We start from the raw sequence: 20,892 nt of genomic DNA on the forward strand, positions 1-20,892 counted from the left end.
TTCCAAACAGTGGCTGTTACAGTAAGTTTCCCAGATGCAATAGCAACTTCATAACATTCTCATAGAAAAATACCTTTCACTGTTGATACCTCTTCTGAAGTGCATTATTCGTACTGTAATGTAGATGGTACGGTGAACCACACTAATGTAATGAGTAGACCTGAAGACGTATGTTACGTCCCCGAGCTAATGCCTAGGCAGGTCCTCGAGCGGATGCCAAGGCTTTAGCTCAGCGGGATAACACAGCCCTGTGGTGTGCTGCAGAACCAGCTTTGTACCCAGTCAATCACACTACTGTACATACCACAAGTAGAGTCTACACAGTATTGCCCTAAAATATTGAACCGTTTTTGTTTGTCTGTTTGTGAAAAAGGAAACTTCTAAAACCTCCTGTGGTGCAGTGCAGAAGATGAGGAGTACACAAATTATACATCACCTCATTGACGTAGTGTGGATGTGAAAAGCAGGGGAACATGAAACATTCACCCAATGAATGTAAAGTAATGGAATTTAATGAAGGTCAATCAAATCAATCACTATTATTTATAAAGCCCTTTTTTACATCAGCAGATGTCACAGTGCTATACAGAAACCCAGCCTAAAACCCCAAACAGCAAGCAATGCAGGTGTAGAAGCACGGTGGCTAGGAAAAACTCCCTAGAAAAGGAGGAACCTAGGATGAAACCTAGAGAGGAACCAGGCTCTAAGGGGTGGCCAGTCGTCTTCTGGCTGTACCGGGTGGAAATTATAAGAGTACATGGCCATTTAAGGCCAGATTGTTCTTCAAGATGTTTAAAAGTTCATAGATGACCAGCAGTTAAATAATAATCACAGTGGTTGTAGAGGGTGCAACAGGTCAGTACCTAAGGAGTAAATATCAGTTTACTTTTCATAGCTGAGCATTCAGAGGTCAAGACAGCAGGTTCGGTAGAGAGAGAGAGAAGGCCGAAAACAGCAGGTCCGGGACAAGGTAGCACATCCGGTGAACAGGTCAGGGTTCCCTAGACGCAGGCAGAACAGTTGAAACTGGAGCAGCAGCACGACTGGGTGGAGTGGGGACAGCCAGGAGTCATCAGGCCAGGTCGACCTGAGGCATGATCCTAGGGCTCAGGTCCTCCGGGAGGGGAGGGAGAATTAGAGGGAGCATATCTAAATTCACACAGGACTCCAGATAAGACAGGAGAATTACACCAGATATAACAGACTAGCCCCCCGGCACAGATTATTGCAGCATAGATACTGGATACTGTGACTGGTGGGTCAGGAGACATTGTGGCCCCGTCAGACAATACCCCCGGACAGGACCAACCAGGCAGGATATAACCCCACCCACTTTGCCAAAGCACAGCCCCGACACCACTAGAGGGATATCAACAGACCGCCAACTTCCTACCCTGAGACAAGGCTGAGTATAGCCCACGAAGAGCTCTTCCACCGCACGAGCCAGAGGGGGCGCAAAACCGGTGTAGTCAAACACCATCAAATCATGGGGGTCTCGGCAAAGAACAAAAAAAAAAAAACCTTCGATGGCTATCCTGGCAATCTCGACAGACATTCCAATATAGATAGGGAAGATGACATTTTAACTGCTCTAGTAATGCACACCTTTTCCACCACCATACATTGTCAAAGATAAAGAGCATTGACTATCACTGCACAGAGAAAAGGATGGAGAATCAAAAAGGTGAACTGATTAATTAAAGGGACAGAGTGTGCTCCGAATTTTTTTGAAAACTGCAAGTTTTCAGGACAACCCATTAGAGTGAAAATTGAGAAACGTTTATTTTTTTTATTTGTTTTAATTTCACCTTTATTTAACCAGGTAGGCTAGTTGAGAACAAGTTCTCATTTGCAACTGCGACCTGGCCAAAGATAAAGCATAGCAGTGTGAACAGACAACACAGAGTTACACATGGAGTAAACAATTAACAAGTCAATAACACAGTAGAAAAAAATGGGCAGTCTATATACAATGTGTGCAAAAGGCATGAGGAGGTAGGCGAATAATACAATTTTACAGATTAACACTGGAGTGATAAATGATCAGATGGTCATGTACAGGTAGAGATATTGGTGTGCAAAAGAGCAGAAAAGTAAATAAATAAAAAACAGTATAAAAACAGTATGGGAATGAGGTAGGTGAAAATGGGTGGGCTATTTACCAATTGACTATGTACAGCTGCAGCGATCATAGCTGATGTTTGAAGTTGGTGAGGGAGATAAAAGTCTCCAACTTCAGCGATTTTTGCAGTTCGTTCCAGTCACAGGCAGCAGAGTACTGGAACGAAAGGCGGCCAAATGAAGTGTTGGCTTTAGGGATGATCAGTGAGATACACCTGCTGGAGCGCGTGCTACGGATGGGTGTTGCCATCGTGACCAGTGAACTGAGATAAGGCGGAGCTTTACCTAGCATGGACTTGTAGATGACCTGGAGCCAGTGGGTCTGGTAGTGAGGGCCACCCGACTAGAGCATACAAGTCGCAGTGGTGGGTGGTATAAGGTGCTTTAGTGACAAAACTGAAGGCACTGTGATAGACTGCATCCAGTTTGCTGAGTAGAGTGTTGGAAGCCATTTTGTAGATGACATCGCCGAAGTCGAGGATCGGTAGGATAGTCAGTTTTACTAGGGTAAGCTTGGCGGCGTGAGTGAAGGAGGCTTTGTTGCGGAATAGAAAGCCGACTCTTGATTTGATTTTCGATTGGAGATGTTTGATGTGAGTCTGGAAGGAGAGTTTGCAGTCTAGCCAGACACCTAGGTACTTATAGATGTCCACGTCACCCAACAAAGGCAGGATTTTGGCTCAGTGAGTTCCGACAGTTGCCAGTACCTTTTTATGTTCCAGGTCAGCCACACACCAAATGAATAAGTCCTTTCTCTGTCCAACCTTTGTCAAGTCAAATAAAAGATGAGGGAAAACTTGATAGATGATAGATTGATGACATCATTTACAATAATCCCCTGTGCTTTATTTGATACATTTGTTAAATGTATTGTCCTCATTTATCCTCATTTATCTAAATTGAAGACAAAGATCAAAAGTAACACCTTTCTGTGCACCCACATGGGCAGTCCCTGAGTATTGTATGTTGAACGATAGTGAACTGGCAAAAAAGGAGTGAGGGACATTGTTTCCTCAGAGCTTGAAGGATGGCCGATGTGTTAAATGTGACTTGCTAAAGAAAGAGTGAGCTCAGTCATCTCCAACTGCACTCTTGAAATAAACAATGTTGTAATTACCTTCAAAGTTGATTGCATTTAGTACAGCAGGGTGTAACATTTTTCAGTTCCCTGGCATTTTCCACCTGTGTTGAGGCAGGTCTCTCTCCACACTTGGCTAATCGCTCCCTAGGGGCTGGATTAAGTCTGCAGAAGCTCCATGCCGGTCTCCACCTGTCCTGCCATCTCCACAAGTCTGAAGTTCTACTCAATTAGAGGATTTCCGATAATCCTTCTGTTTCCCAGCTTGTAGACAGCCTTTTCATTGTGGGGGCAATCAGGGTTTACAAGGATATTCACATTAATATTGGCCTTGGCCTGCGACAATCTAGCTACCATCTCGCAAAAACAAAGGCGGCTTTGTGATGTCTGGCGCCTCTCTCCCATTGGCTGACGCCAGCTCCTTGGGAAATAAAAACAAATAGCAGCCATATATAATGCTTCTAAATTTAGGAGCAGGCTTTCATACAGGAATCCATTAATTTTGGGATGACAAGTTTCCACTTGCTCTGAGGCCAGTGCTTAATTAAAGGGAGTCAGAGTTTCAGTGCAGCCAAGAGTCCTGGTTTTGTCTCTGAAGTCTTGAATTCCTGTAACGTGAAACCAAGTAGTAGTCTGCACAGTAAATAACAGACAATATTCAATGTTTCTGAAACATTTTCCTGAGGGCACAAACGAAAGGCCACATAAGTCACGACACGTATTCTGAATAGTACTGTGTCTGTCATCCTTATCATCGGAGTTTGAACCCTCTGGAAAATATAGACATGCTGAATATCAGGTTATGTCAAAGGCAGACTCAATGACCATACCTTCAGGTAACAAGTATGTCAGATTAGATAAAGGTGAAAAGTTCAGAGGTTGAGCTATCAGTATATTTTCTCTGCTATCTTTTCAGCTCTTAGTTTATTTGCCCAGAGGGGCCACCTAAACCCACCGCTCCTAAATCGGCTGCGAGTAGAACAACTGGCCCATGAGGTTATACTGACAGGGAAAATGCAGCTAAATCTTTCAGCTATTTTCTCACCTGAAAATATGACCTGTGACAAATTTGATCAAATGTGGAGAGACAGAATGGGTCTGCAAAGTCCATGGAGAACGATAGAGCTGCAACTCCTTTCCTTCAGGCATTTGAATTTCAGATGATCTATCCCAAGCCTCTATAAACTGTGAGCTGACATTGAGACAGTTCAGAGGGTGTAAGGCAGGGGGAGGGGTGTGAACTGTCCTGTGATGCCTCACTTCCGAGATATGTTCTATATCTGGTTCTCTGAAAAACGTTGTCCCTCTACAGTACAGATGTATCCAAGTGAAGGTATGTGTCCATGCAAGAACAGATTCCCATCCCTGATGGCTAATATTTTATTTCGGGAGGCTGGACGGGAGGCTTCATCCCCGGTGAGGAAAGCCAGGTCAGGAAGCAAGGAATGTCACGCGGCGGATATGACAAGATTAGGGGAAAGTATCTCTTGGCTACTCCCCAAAATGTAGCTGAGCCATCACCATAAAAAGTACAGCGAGAATGGTTTAAATGAGGGAGCGGTCTCCAAGAGACAAGTGGACCAGATGTAGTGAAATGTAAGCAGGGATGGTGGAGCACTGATATGTTAATGCTGGGAGGGCACAGGAGTACAATGATTTCACCTGTATGGAATTTTACTACACTTTAAAGTTGAATTGGCACAGCCAACTCTTGAATGAACAATGCAAAAATATTCCCATAAGATAAATCATGGAAATACATTCACCACATGAATCTGTTTGTGTGCTGCAGAGCAGGAACTATGTGATTTTGATTGAATCAATCCAAACCTTATCATAACATTAATTTGGACACATTACTTTAGAGGGAACATTATACTAATATTCTGGGATATTTCTAAAGGCCATAGATCACTCTTAGAAACTTAGGTAATGAAAACCTAATTTGCTAAAATCAGATTTGGCAACATTTTTTCTTTACTTTATTTGTTGGGGAAATTCAAACAACTGAACTCGGCATTACTGGATGTACAGTGCATTCGGAAAGTATTCAGACCCCTTAACTTTTTTTACGTTGTTATGTTACAGCCTGATTCTAAAACAGATTAAATAAATGTTTTTCCACATCAATCTACACACAATACTCCATAATCACAAAGCAAAAAAGGTTTTTAGAAATGTTTGCAAATGAATACAAAATAAATAACTGAAATACCCTATTTACATAACAATTCAGACTTTGCTATGAGACTCGAAACTGAGCTCAGGTGCATCCTGTTTATATTGATCATCCTTGAGATGTTTCTACAACTTGATTGGAGTCTACCTATGGTAAATTAAATTGATTGGACATGATTTGGAAAGGCACACACCTGTCTATATAAGGTTCCACAGTTTCCAGTGCATGTCAGCGCAAACACCAAGCTACGAGGTCGAATGAAGTGTCCGTAGAGCTCGAGACAGGATGGTGTTGAGGTCTGGAGAGACCTGAAAATAGCTGTTCAGTGATGCTCCCCATCCAACCTGGCAGAGCTTGAGAGATCTGCAAAGAATGGGAGAAACTCCCTAAATACAGGTGTGCCAAGCTTGTAGCGTGATACCCAAGAAGACCTGATTAAGGATTCTGGACACTTATACAAATGTGATATTTCAGTTTTTTATTTTTAATACATTTGTAAAATGTATAAAAACCTATTTTCACTTTGTCATTATGGGGTATTGTGTGTAGATTGATGTGAAAAAAATATATTTAATACATTTCAGAATAAGGCTGTAATGTAACAAAATGTGGAAAAGGTCAAGGGGTCCGACTACTTTCCAAATGCACTGTAAATGGAAACTAAAGGCTAGGATAGTGTATGTATGGACTTCCCAAGGGAAAAGCCAAGAACAGCAACATTAATCCATCAGGACTATAATATTAGCACATTTGTCTATGAAAATGAGAATTTATGGGTCACAAAGTGATATCAATATTCTGCAACAAATCTTTACTCATTGATCATTTGAGGCCAAAGAAAACATCATTTGTGCCAATTTTGAGTTTTTTCATTTGAGGGATTTATTTTCCCACCGGATAAAAATGGTTCCACAGCCAATGCAGCTGGCCTCTCCCTATCGAAATCCAGCAACCCTCTTATGGCAGTGTGGAAATGGACTCTCCAGCTAACAAAACAATAACTAGTACACTACATGAACTGCTCTCTCAAAAATGAGAAAATAATAAGTCCCTGTGAATCTCTCAGGTTCATTAACTATGGGAGTGCAATAGTCTGGGTCCCCAGCCCTTTAAAGCGACAGAGGAACCAATACTTATTACACTCGAGTCCTTTATGTGAGGCTAGCCCTTCTCCACCTACTCTTTTCTCCTCTACCGCCCTTTGAGTACAGCCTTGTGATTGTTTCAAATCCAACCCTTTCCAGCCATGATTCAAACCACCAAACAGTACAGTGTCTTTTGTTTAAGAGTCACAGAAACAGAAATACAGTGAGTGTTTGGTCAGTACTTAGTTGTCATTTAACCTTTATTTGTAAAGGTTATTCCCATTTAGATAAAATCTATTTAGCAAGCGAGACCTGTTCAAGTCTCCCAACGTTATTGATCAACCTATGTGGGGGGGGGTGAATGTTTTGGGTGACACATTTTCAAGAACTGCCCTCAGGGGTGACTGGGTAACATCAAAGGTATCCCATAAGAGCACCTCGTTGTTACTAGCTTGCATCGAGAATCAGGGGTCAGAGAAAGGGTTAAACAGATGTATTTGGATGGAGCGGAGTGGGTAAATGAAGCCAGCTGCCACCTGCTGCAGAGCTAACACAGCCCGACTAAAGCTCTGGTTGAAGATGGAAAAGGTTAAGAGAGCGGGATTGTAATATCCCATAACTCTTTGCAAAAATGGTACCAGCGTTGCTACTTGAATTGTTATGTTGTCTTGCACCTGTATATTTTCAACCTAGACTAAAGCGTGGTAATGGCGATGTCCCAGTGGTAGTGTTATCCATATTGCAGGAACATGAAGGAACCAAGAAGAGCGTATCCTGCTAACTGTGTCAGCTTCGCAGAGAGCTGCTGGACTGCTTGTATGCTGATGAGCAACTCTCACCACAGGAAAAAAGCACCCATGAGAAAGTTATTGATGCCCGAGTGGGTTATAATCAAATCAATAGCTGGATTGAAATGGCAGCATAGAGCATATGGGTAGAAATAAGAAAGGTAAGTGCTACACAGTGGATGCGAATCCTCTGGGGCTGTAAAGAAAAACAACAAGGCCTTTCTCACTTCAGGGCCATACTTGCAAACATTAGAAAAAGTAAAAATGTTAGTTTAATCAGCAGCCAATTAAAATCATCAACGTAGTTGGACATGATCCAACGCTTGTTCATAAAAGCCTCTTTAACAGAATTACTACAATACATAAAATTACTACAACACACAAGAAATGTATACTGGATAATTAGCTCAAAGTGTAGCTAGACTAACTTCTAGTACTTTTCACCATACGCAGCAAGTCCAAATCCCAGGTGAGATGTTGTTTTTTCCCCTTTGAAATGTAGAATTGCATTTGTTGTGATAGTGTGTTGTGAAGGGAAGTTCAGCCAAAACCTTGTAAATTAATATTACAAATATATTTAATGAGGAACTTCTTGGAATCCCTCTTGCAGACCGACACATAGGCTACCGCTACACAGAGGTGCAGTGCTGCCAGTGTCGCCACATCTCAGAATGGTGCTCGTTTAACGTGGACCTCAGGAAGAGTAGCTGCTCCATGAGCAGTAGCTAAAGGGGATCCAAATAAACTAAACTAAACAAATAAAGTTGGCATCAAAGCTTAATCAATGCCTCGCAAGATCATTTAATAATGAATTAGTATTTTACATAGGTTCTAAAATAGCGAATACAACAGCATAGTAAAACGTACTGTTAGACCAAAAACATCCCGTAAATTGTGTAGGCTACACTTACATTCACAATGTTTTATTTGCATTATTATAATCATCCACTTCGTCAGATATGCGTTATTTGAATACAGCATCAAGGGTCGGTAGTAGATGTTTTTTTCCTTAACAAAAAAGCTTTACAGGAGGGGGGCTCGTAAAAGCAAATTAATGTACAGTACCAGTCAAAAGTTTGGACACACCTACTCATTCAAGGGTTTGTCTTTATTTGTACTATTTTCTCCATTGTAGAATAATAGTGAAGATATCAAAACTAAGAAATTGTCACGCCCTGGTCGAAGTATTTTGTGTTTATCTTTATGTATTGGGTCAGGCCAGGGTGTGTCATGGGGTTTTTGTATTGTGGTGTGTTTTGTCTTGGGGTTTTGGTGTTGGTATTGGGATTGTAGCTTAGTGGGGTATCAAGCTAAGTCTATGGCTGTCTGGAGTGGTTCTCAATCAGAGGCAGGTGTTTATTGTTTTCTCTGATTGGGAACCATATTTAGGCAGCCATATTCTTTGAGTTTGTCGTGGGTGATTGTCCTTAGTGTCTTTGTTCCTGTCGCTGTGTTAGTTGACAAGTATAGGCTGTTTCGGTTTTCGTTACGTTTATTTGTTTTGTAGTGTTTTGTGTTAATTCGTGTTTACGTTTATTGATTAAACATGGATTGCAATCTACACGCTGCGGTTTGGTCCGACTCTCCATCACACGTTACAGAATCACCCACCACAAACGGACCAAGCAGCGTGTCAACAGGCAGGAGCCACAGGAGAGGCAACAGAGGCAGCAGGAGCAGCAGCAACTGCAGTGGGAGAGGCTGCACCACCTGGAGAAATGGACATGGGAGGACGAACTGGACGGTAAAGGACCCTGGGCTCAGCCTGGAGAATATCGCCGCCCCAAGGAAGAACTGGAGGCGGCGAAAGCTGAGAGGCGCAGGTATGAGGAGGCAGCACGGCGTACCGGATGGAAGCCCGAGAGTCAGCCCAAAAAAATTATTGGGGATGGGGGCTCACAGGGAGTAGGGCTACGCTAGGTAGGAGACCTACGCTAACTTCCTGTGGTTACCGGGGGGCTAGAGAGACCGGGCAGGCACGGTGTCCCCCGGTGCGGTATATTCCAGCTCCGCGTATCGGCCTGGGCTAGATTGAGCGTCGAGCCAAATGCTATGAAGCCGGCTCTACGCATCTGGTCCCCAGTGCGTCTCCTTGGGCCGGCTTACATGGCACCAGCCTTGCGCTCGGTGTCTCCGGTTCGCCTGCATAGCCCAGTGCGGGCTATTCCACCTCCCCGCACTGGCAGGGCGACCGAGAGTATTCAACCAGGTAAGGTTGGGCAGGCTCGGTGCTCAAGAGCTCCAATGCGCCCGCACGGTCCGGTCTATCCAGTACCACCTCCACACCCCAGCCCTCCGGTAGCAGCTCCCCGCACCAGGCTTCCTGTGTGTGTCCTCGGTTCAGTACCACCAGTGCCAGCACCACGCATCAGGCCTACAGTGCGCCTCGCCTCTCCTGCGCTGTCGGAGTCTCCCGCCTCTCCAGCGCTGTCGGAGTCTCCCGCCTGTTCAGCGCAGCCAGAGGCTTCCTCCTCTACAGCGCTGCTGGAGTCTCCCGCCTGTTCAGCGCAGCCAGAGCTGTTGGTCTGCATGGAGCAGCCAGAGCTGTCAGTCTACATGGAGCAGCCAGAGCTGTCAGTCTGCATGGAGCAGCCAGAGCTGTCAGTCTGCAAGGAGCTGCCAGTCTGCAAGAAGCTGCCAGTCTGCACGGAGCTGCCAGTCTGCACGGAGCTGCCAGTCTGCAAGGAGCTGCCAGTCTGCAAGGAGCTGCCAGTCTGCAAGGAGCTGTCAGTCTGTAAGGAGCTGCCAGTCTCCTGAGTGGCGCAGCGGTCTAAGGCACTGCATCTTAGTGCTAGAGGCTTCACTACAGACCCTGGTTTGATTGCAGGCTATATCACAACTGCCTGTGATTGGGAGTCCCATACGCCAGTGCACAATTTTCCCAGCATCGTTAGGGTTTGGCCAGGGTTAGCTGACATTGTAAGTAAGAATTTGTTCTTAACTGACTTGCCTAGTTTAAAAAAAGGAAAGTGTTAAGGATACATTGGTCTTCATTGTGATTGTAATTACAACAAGATATCTTGTTGGATAGTTTAAAAAATATATATATATATTTTTATAAACTTAATTTAACTAGGCAAGTCAGTTATGAACAAATTCTTCTTTACAATGACGCCCTAGCCCGGCCAAACCCTAACGACACTGGGCCAATAGTACACAGCCCTATGGGACTCCCAATCATGGCAGGTTGTGATACAGCCTGGAATAGAACCAGGGTCTGTAGAGATGCCTCTAGCACTGAGATGCAGTGCCTTAGACCGCTGCACCACTCGGGAGCCCCAATACAATACTGAGATATTCACAGTAACTTGATGCCAGAGCAATGAATCACAGTACAATACAGTAAAAGTGACAATTAACTGTAAGAAAATTATTTCTACAGTATTTTACTTACAAGGGATTAGCGCAAGCAGGTTGTCTTTAAAAATTAAAGCATAATTATGAATACTGGGTGTTTTATATGTCTTGCACTTCTAGCCTCATAAATAAAGGCTTCTAAAATTGTATTGACTACAGGGCAAAACAGATTAATTGGATATGAGTAAATATTCAACTATGAAAAGGTTTAATACCCATTACCACTCTGATCTGTTCAATTATTAGGGAACTACTACCACATATCACTTAAATTGTTACATGACCCACTTACTGTACAAGGCATGACTTAAAATATGTTAATGAGCCAGAGATTCTCCTTCCGCAATAATTCTCCACAATGCACCATAATTTACAGTATGCTGTAAACAAAATATATAGCAAAACAGCACTTTGTAGTTGAATTGTAGTGAACATAAAATCAGCAATTGCTAGTAGTGAATATTGTATTATACATTACAGCATACCAGTTTACATTTGGTGTTTAATATCACTTGCACTTCAGGCCTTCACAAAGTCCTCTAAACTGACAGTGACTACATAGCAAACCAGATCAAATGGACATGACGAACCATTAAAGGTTTGAGAATTGCTGTCACTCTGCTCTGTCCCCTATATTTAATTGTTAGGAAACCACTACCACATAATGGGTGCATCAAATATAGCCTCTTACAAGACTCTTCAAAATATGTTAACGAGTGAGAATGATTTTTGTAGCTCCAATAAGGCGGTATGGTACTGTATTTTGAATTACAGTACATTACTGGCAGCAATTGGCCAGTAATTTACTGTTGAGTTTGGAGAATCCATAAAATTGTCACGTATGCGCCATCTCCGGCCTCTAGGTCATCAGGCTGCTGATTATCCAGCACACCTGTCACCATCGTCTCACGCACCTGTGCTTCTTGACACTCACCTGGACTCTATCCCCTCCTTGATTATCTTCCCTTTATCTGTCACTCCCCTTGGTTCTTTCCTCAGGTGTTATTGTTTCTTGTTTTGTTCATTTGTTTATTAAATGGTCCACTCCCTGAACTTGCATCCCGACTCCCAGGTTACAAACGTACAGTATATTACTATTTTCTGTGGGGGTATAGTATTCTCACTCACAGGTGCAACAAATATAGCCTCTTACAAGGCATGCCTTAAAATACGTTAGTGAGCCAGGGACTATTTCCCCACCCACAACACTTTCTCAAAATGTGTCATAACTAACACTGTTAAACATATTTACTGTATTTTACTATGCATTCTACAGTGTTTTACTGTTGAAATTACAGATAGGTGTTAGTGTGCTGTCGTACAAATATACAGTATTTTACTGTGCATTCTACAGTAATCTACTGTATTCAGTTTATACAGAATCATACTGTTGATTAATACAGTAAGTTACTGATAAAATTACAAAAACATCTAACAGTGTACAGCTATGTTGTTCATAAGGATTTGCGAAGATACGATATGATTTATGGTCAACACGTTTACTTCAACTCGGCTGCTCTCTCAGAAACTGTATTAAGAACCATGAGGATTAATGAAGTGACTGGAGACTTCATCTCACTAAGCATTTCATTTCATTCGCAGGGCCAGATTATGAATAAGATCAAACAAACAGCTTGTTTTGTGCATCAAAAGGATTTCTTCTCCCCATCCTCTTGATGAATTTTGTCTCAGTTACTTGATGAGGAACCCTTTTCCTTTCCTGAATTGTGTTGATTGGACATAGCAAATGTTTCCCAGCTATATACCACAAGGAAAGGGATACATTACTGTAGGCAGGGACGGGCAAAAATGTAAAAATAATTGCAAAATACAATTACAGAATACCATTAAGATCAATTTATCAAAATAAACTACAAAATATTTGCATTTTGAGATGTCTTGAATTAAAATAAATGTACAGATGAAGTCGGAAGTTTACATACACTTAGGTTGGAGTCATTAAAACTTGTTTTAATACCTCAGAAAAAATTGTAGACCTCCACGAGTCTGATTCATCCTTTCCAAACGCAATTTCCAAACGCCTGAAGGTACCACATTCATCTGTACAAACAATAGTATGCAAGTATAAACACCATGGGACCACGTAGCCTTCATACCACTCAGGAAGGAGACACGTTCTGTCTCCTAGAGATGAGCGTACTTTGGTGTGAAAAGTGCAAATCAATCCCAAAACAACAGCAAAGGATCTTGTGAAGATGTTGCAGGAAACAGGTATAAAAGTATCTATATCCACAGTAAAACGAGTCCTATATCGACATAACCTGAAAGTTCACTCAGCAAGGAAGAAGCCACTGCTCCAAAACCATCATAGAAAAGCCAGACTACGGTTTGCAACTGCACATGGGGACAAAGTTCATACTTTTTGGAGAAATGTCCTCTGGTCTGATGAAACAAAAATAGAACTGTTTGGCGATAAAGACCATCGTTATGTTTGGAGGAAAAAGGGAGAGGCTTGCAAGCCTAAGAACACCATCCCAACAGGGAAGCACGGAGGTGGCAGGAACATGTTGTGGAGGTGCTTTGCTGCAGGAGGGACTGGTGCACTTCACAAAATAGATGGCATCATGAGGAACGAAAATTATGCGGATATGTTGAAGTAACATCTCAAGACATCAGTCAGGAAGTTAAAGCTTGGTCGCAAATGGGTCTTCCAAATGGACAATGACCCCAAGCATACTTCCAAAGTTGTGGCAAAATGATTTAAGGACAACAAAGTCAAGGTATTGTAGTGGCCATTCGCAGAACTGAAAAGTGTGTGTGCGAGCAAGGAGGCCTGACTCCGAGCAAGGCACCTGACTCAGTTACACCAGCTCTGTCAGGAGGAATGGGCCCAAATTCACCCAACTTATTGTGTGATTAATGTGGGAAGCTTGTGGAAAGCCACCCGAAACGTCTGACCCAAGTTAAACTATTTAAAGGCAATGCTACCAAATACTAATTGAGTGGATGTAAACTTCTGACCCACTGGAATTGTGATGAAAGAAATAAAAGCTGAAATACATCATTCTCTCTACTATTATTCTGACATTTCACATTCTTAAAATAAAGTGGTGAGCCTAACTGACCTAAGACAGGGACTCCTTACTAGGATTAAATGTCAGGAATTGTGAAAAACTGAGTTTAAATGTACATGTATTTGGCTAAGGTGTATGTAAACTTCCGACTTCAACAGTATTTAGTATTTTAAAAGTAGCTGGCCCAAACGGCAACAACATTCTCAGTAACAGGTCTGGAAACGTTTTATTTGCTATGACTGTGATATGTTGTTGTTAATCTTCCTTAGTTGAACACACTGACTGTAAGTCACTCTGGATAAGAGTTTCTGCTAAATGACCAAAATGTACATGTTAAAATTAACATACCAAAATGAGTTGCAAAGCACACTGAGTGTTATTATTTTTGCCTTGTTTTGGGGAGGAGCTCATAAGAATAATTCTCAGCATGCTTTGCAATTGTTAATTTTTACATATACATTGATATTTAGTCATTTAGCAGACACTCTTACCATAGTGCCATCAGACTTCGGATACCAATGCAGGGTGAAAGGGGGGCACACAATGATGAACCGGTATAATAAATGGTATAGAAAAGTATTTTGTATTTAGAAAATAAAAATTACAGCTCTCGAAAGCATCTTGTTACAAAAAACATTGGAGTGTAGTTCAGCCCAGTTTGATACAAATGACAAAATATTTATACTGAAAAAATATTTAAACTCAACATGCAACCATTTCAACAAGTTACAGTTCATATGAGAAAATCAGTCAATTAAAATAAATTCAATAGGCGCTAATCTATGGATTTCACATGACTGGGCAAGGGTGCAGCCAGTGGGTGGGCTTATGCCCTCCCAGGCCCACCCATGACTGCACCCCTGCCCAGTCATTTGAAATCCAAAGATTAGCGCCTATTGAATTTTATTTATTTATTTATTATTGCAGCCATGGGTGCAATAGAATGAATCAGAATGAATTTTTCCCCACAAAAGGGCTTTATTACAGACATAAATACTCCTCAGTTTCATCAGCTTTCCAGGTGGCGTGTGGCTGGTCTCAGACGATCCTGCAGGTGAAGAAGTCGGATGGGGAGGTCGGGGCTGGCATGGTTACACGTGGTCTGCGGTTGTGTGGCCGTTTGGAAGTACTGCCAATTCTTTAAAACAACATTGGAGGTGGCTTATGGTAGAGAAATTAACATTCCTTCTCTGCCAACAGCTGTGGTGAACATTTCTGCAGTCAGCATGCCAATTGCAAGCTCCCTTCAAACTTGAGACATCGTTGGCATTGTGTTGTGTGACAAAACTGCACATTTTAGAGTGGCCTTTTATTGTCCCCAGCATAAAGGACTCCTCTGTAATGCTCATGCTGTTTAATCAGCTTCTTGATATGGCATACCTGTCAAGTGGATGGATTGTCTTGGCAAAGAAGAAATGCTCACTAACAGTGATGTAAATACATTTGTACTCAGGGGCAGTACTCAGTGACATCACTTCCTGAAACAGAAGGTACAAAATGTATAACATAGTGTCACAATATTAACATTCAATGTATCAAAATATATGATCATACACAAGGAATGTGATAATTTTTTACAGTAACATATAACATAATAATATTAGATTTGAATGTGTTGACCATAAAACAGAGCATATTGACACTTACTCTCACGGGTGGCCAAAAATAACTACATGAAAGCCACGCCCCTACTAAGCCATGCATCCAGTTTTCTGATCTGACCCAGTGGCTCATAGCTCAATAACCCAGCCTCAGCAGCCACATTTAAAGAAAGCAATAGGTTGTTTGTGAGCCAAAAATAATCCAACATGTGTTCTGTCCAATATTTACCCAGATTGGGTTGTTTTTAACCCAGCCTTTTTTTAGATTGTAACATTTTCCTAACCAACATTTGAACTCTTGACTTTTTGGTCATGAGTCCATATTAGTCAATCCACAGCGGTGTGCTGGTTCCCAAAGCACACTGATGATTGTCAACACATTAATCCATCACTAGATATAAAGTCAGTGAGAGAATTTTGCCTCACCCACATATTTCCTTCCATAGCCCCATTGGTAAAATTGCTCAGACGACTGATGCGCAACGGAGAATCTCTGCCGGAGACATGTGAAACTGTTTAGTTGGGCCTACCAGCCTTATATCAAGTCGGTGACCCATATGATAGCAGTTGATCAAGTCCTTGCTACAAATTTCCTCTATGACTTCCAGATGGATGGTGCCATTCAAGATTCTCAACAAAACAGGATATGAGAACATGCCAGTTACTTATCTATGCAGATGTATCTAGTTAGTGGGACATTACACTCCAAAATCAAAGTTTCTTGAATATTTTCAAACCACCTTTTCCCCCCGCTGCAAACCCATCTGAGTTGAAAAGATAAGCACCATATTATTTCCAGGTTTTTAATGCTTATCTTTTCCATTTATTTTGGGTTGTGCTATATAGCTGGATGTACAAAACAAATGGCCTGGCACATGGATTTATTTAAACAGAAGATCATTAGTGAGGTCTGAAAATATAGGAAAAACTTGTATTGTCCCTTTCAATTGCAGTGAGGCAATTGCAATAGTGATAAGATTAATAACTGCACTGAGCTAGCTTTTCTGTGTTGCATTTCCGATCACTACTTTGGGACTACTGCTGTTTGGAAAACTGCTGTTGTTGCCACCCTCCCACATGAAATACTACCGTTTACAATAGAATACTACAGTACTTACGATATAATTCTATTGTAGACTGTAGTATACTATAGAATATTATACTACACACTGTAATATCCCTCGATCATGTGTAGTACTTACTATATAATGTTTTAGTATACTGTAAAATACTATAGTAAATATTACAGTGTTTTTTGCAGATAATACTGTAGTAAAAACTATAATAATGTCTGCAAAAACACGACAGTCCGCATAAACACTACACTTTTTAAACTATAGTCAATGCTACCATATTTAATTTACATATACCATTCCCCTCCCCATACCGTAATTTGTGCCACCCATCAATGAGAAACCTTCATGCCAAATATACTTAATATATTGTGTTCTCTAAATGTTATATAAAACAGCAGAAGTGCTGAGCTATCTGGTCAGGCCCCAGTTCTACCTACAGGTTATGGAAAATGTACTCTTTTATTATTTCTTCTGTACGTGAAACCTTCTATGTCAAAGATAATCAAACAAAGACAATGTAAATACAGTAGTCCGCAAAAACACTATAGTATTTTCTTCATGTGGGTTGTAAGCATAGCAGTCCAAAGTTTATTTTCCTCAGGTCTCCGCAATCTATTATAACAGTTGAACTTTCTCAGCTTTTTTGCGAAGTAGATAACGGCCAAAATATGTGACCAATTTCCGCACATCTGTGTGCAATTCGCCAGGCTTGCATCACCAGTCTCGAAATCACAGGGGTGAAGAAACTTCAAAGTGTCACACGTGATAATATGCATTGCAACAAAGCCTGGCCCAGCCATTCCACACCACAGAGCCATGACAACAGCGGTTCTAAGCCCACCAATGACAAGGTGTGGAAGCTTGAAACTGCAAAGAGGAACCTAGTAGTAACTGGGTTTTTGTCTCAGTATGTTTGATTTCTTTCCATGGGTGTATATCTTACTGGAAAATACTGAGCTATGTGCATTTTGGATTTGGTGCGTATTTCATGATTCACATTTTCCCTATTTGTGCTGCTGTCTAAACAAAAGATTGGCTAACTTTGGCAAAGCAGCTTGTTAGTCTGAAACGTTTTTGCTAAGAGTAATTTGTCACAGCTCGCTGGTTTTATTGCACTTCCACAGCAATTTACACTGTGTTAAATGTTTTCCAAATGACAGACTACAAAATGTAATGCAACATGTAAAATGTTGGTCACATGTTTCATGAGCTGAATTTTTTTTTTAACATACAGTGTATTTCTCTTGAATTTTGTGCACAAATGTATTTAAATCACTGTTAGTGAGCATTTCTCCTTTGCCAAAATACTCCATTCACCTGACACGTGTGGAATATCAATAACATTACACAGGTGCACCTTCTTCTGGGGATAACAAAAGGCCACTCTAAAATGTGCAGTTTTGTCACACAACACAATGGATGTCTCAAGTTTTGAGGGAGCGTGTAATTGGCATGCTGACTGCAGTAATGTCCACCAGAGCTGTTGCCAGAGAATTGAATGTTCATTTCTCTACCATAAGCCGCCTTCATTGTCGTTTTAGAGAATAATGCTCACCTTCGATGAACACTGGCACGCTGGAGAAGTGTGCTCTTCACGGACGAATCCAGTTTCAACTGTACCGAGCAGATGGCGAACGGTGTACATGGCGTTGTGTGGGTGAGTGGTTTGTTGATGGCAACGTTGTGAACAGAGTGCCCCATAGTGGCGGTGGGGTTATGGTATGGCCAGGCATAAGCTACGGACAAGGAACACAATTACATTTTATCAATGGCAATTTGAATTGACAGAGATACCATAATGAGATCCTGAGGCCCATTGTCGTGCCATTCATCTGCCTCCATCTCCTCATGTTTCAGCTTGATAATGTTGCCCCCATCTGTACACAATTTCTGGAAGCTGAAAATGTCCCAGTTCGTCCATGGCCTGCATACTCACCAGACATGTCACCCATTGAGCATGTTTGGACAGCATGTTCCAGTTCCCTCCAAAATCCAGCAACTTCGCACAGCCATTGAAGAGGAGTGGGACAACATTCCACAGGCCACGATCAACAGCCTCATCAACTCTATGCGAAGGTGATGTGTTGCGCTGCATGAGGCAAATGGTGGTCACACCAGATACTGACTGGTTTTCTGATCCACGCCCCTACCTTTCTTTGGGGGTATCTGTGACCAACAGATCTGTATTCCCAGTCATGTGAAATCTATAGATTAAGGCCTAATGAATTTATTTCAATTGACTGGTTTCCTTATATGAACTGTAATTGTAAAATCTTTGAAATTGTTGCATATTACGTTTAGATTTTTATTCAGTCTATAATATGATATTCTGTTTTCTGTCAATTTTAAGAAATGTTAGATCTATACATGTAAAAAAACAAATACATACCAGTAGGGGAGCCTAAAGATAATTATAAAGCAGGTAGTTTGGCTCCTGGATGCTGATTGGCTGAAAGCCATGGTATAGCAGACCGTATACCACGGGTATGACAAAAAAACATGTTTTACTGTTTTAATTGCATTGGTAACCAGTTTATACTAGCAATAAGGCACCTCAGGGGTTTGTGGTATATGCCCAATATACCACCTCTTAAGGGCTGCATTGCGTAGTACCTAAGAACAGCCCTTAGCCATGGTATATTGACCATATATCACCCCCCCTTATGCCTTATTGCTTACATAATTAAATAATAAGAGAGAATTTGGATTTTTAATATAATAGTATAATTTGGGGCAAAATCCAGTGGGGGCAAAATGCCCCTAGGGCAATCGATGCAAGTCAATGGTGCCTACAGTGCATTCAGAAAGTATTAAGATATACATGGCAGAGGCTCGATTAAGCTAGTTGTCTTGACTATTTTCTGCCATTCTTGTTGATAATGGACAGAATGTGTTCGGACCATCAAATATACGCTATTTACAGTGCATTCGGAAAGTATTCCGACCGCTTGACTTTTTCCACATTGCGTTACGTTACAGCCTTATTCTAAAATGTATTAAATATATTTTTGCGTTATCAATCTACACACAATAACTCACAATGACAAAGTGAAAACAGATTTGTTCAAATTTGTACAAATATATTAAACATAAAAAAACGGAAGTACTTTTGCTATGCGACTCGAAATTGAGCTCAGGTGCATCCTGTTTCCAGTGGTCATCCCTGAGATGTTTCTATAACTTGAGTTATAGAGTTATAGTCCACTTGTGGTAAAATCAATTGATTGGACATGATTTGGAAAGGCACACACCTGCCTATATAAGGTGCAAAAACCAAGCCATGAGGTCAAAGGAATTGTCCGTAGAGGCACAGATCTGGGAAGGGTACAAAAACATTTCTGCAGCATTGAAGATCCCCAAGAACACAGTCATTCTTAAATGGAAGAAGTTTGGAACCACCAAGACTCTTCCTAGAGCTGGCCGCCTGGCCAAACTGAGCAATCGGGGGAAAAGGGCCTTGGTCAGGGAGGTGACCAAGAACCCGATGGTCACTCTGACAGAGCTCTAGAGTTCCTCTGCGGAGATGGGAGAACCTTCCAGAAGGACAACCATCTCTGCAGCACTCCACCAATCAGGCCTTTTTGGTGAAGTGGCCAGATGGAAGTCACAACTCAGTAAAAGGCACATGACAGCCCGCTTGGAGTTTGCCAAAAGACACATAAAGGACTCTCAGACCATTAAAAACAAGATTCTCTGCTCTGATGAACCCAAGTATGAACTCTTTGGCCTGAAAACCAAGCGTAACATCTGGAGGAAACCTAGCATCATCCCTACGGTAAAGCATGGTGGTGGCAGCATCACGCAGTGGGGATGTCTTTCAGCGGCAGGGACTGGGAGACTAGACAAGATCGAGGCAAAGATGAACGGAGCAATATACCGAGAAAAAAACCTGCTCCAGAGCACTCAGGGCCTCAGACTGGGGTGAAGGTTCACCTTCCAACAGGACAATGACCCTAAGCACACAGCCAAGACAACACAGGAGTGGCTTCGGGACAAGTCTCTGAATGTCCTTGAGTGGCCCAGCCAGAGCCCGGACTTGAACACCATCGAACATCTCTGGAGAGACCTGAAAATAGCTGTGCAGCGACGCTCCACATTCAACCTGACAGAGCTTGAAAGGATCTGCAGAGAAGAATGAGAGAAACCCAGATACATGTGCCCAGCTTGTAGCGTCATACTCAAGAAGACTCTAGGCTGTAACCGCTGCCTAATGTGCTTCAAAGTAATGAGTAAAGTGTCTGAATACTTATGTATGTAATTTGATATTTGCGGTTTTTATGCACTGTATATTATCATTTTTCAAATCATCTATAAGTAACTTCTTTGAGTTTCACAGTCAATTTTGAGAAACTTTAGGATGATTCGACAGGAAGGGAACAAATATAAATTTGATAAAAAATGTACCATTGACTTACATCAAAACCTCAATATAGTGAAGATATTAATAGTGAGATTATTTCAGAGATTATTTCATTAAAATAAGATACCTAGATTATAGTTGTTAGGAGTCAATTACAAACAAATACTAAATAAAATGTATTTAACACACTAATCTTCAGGGGCATTTTGCCC

This window comes from Oncorhynchus keta, chromosome 4, assembly GCF_023373465.1.
Source record: "Oncorhynchus keta strain PuntledgeMale-10-30-2019 chromosome 4, Oket_V2, whole genome shotgun sequence".
NCBI classification, from domain to species: domain Eukaryota; kingdom Metazoa; phylum Chordata; class Actinopteri; order Salmoniformes; family Salmonidae; genus Oncorhynchus; species Oncorhynchus keta.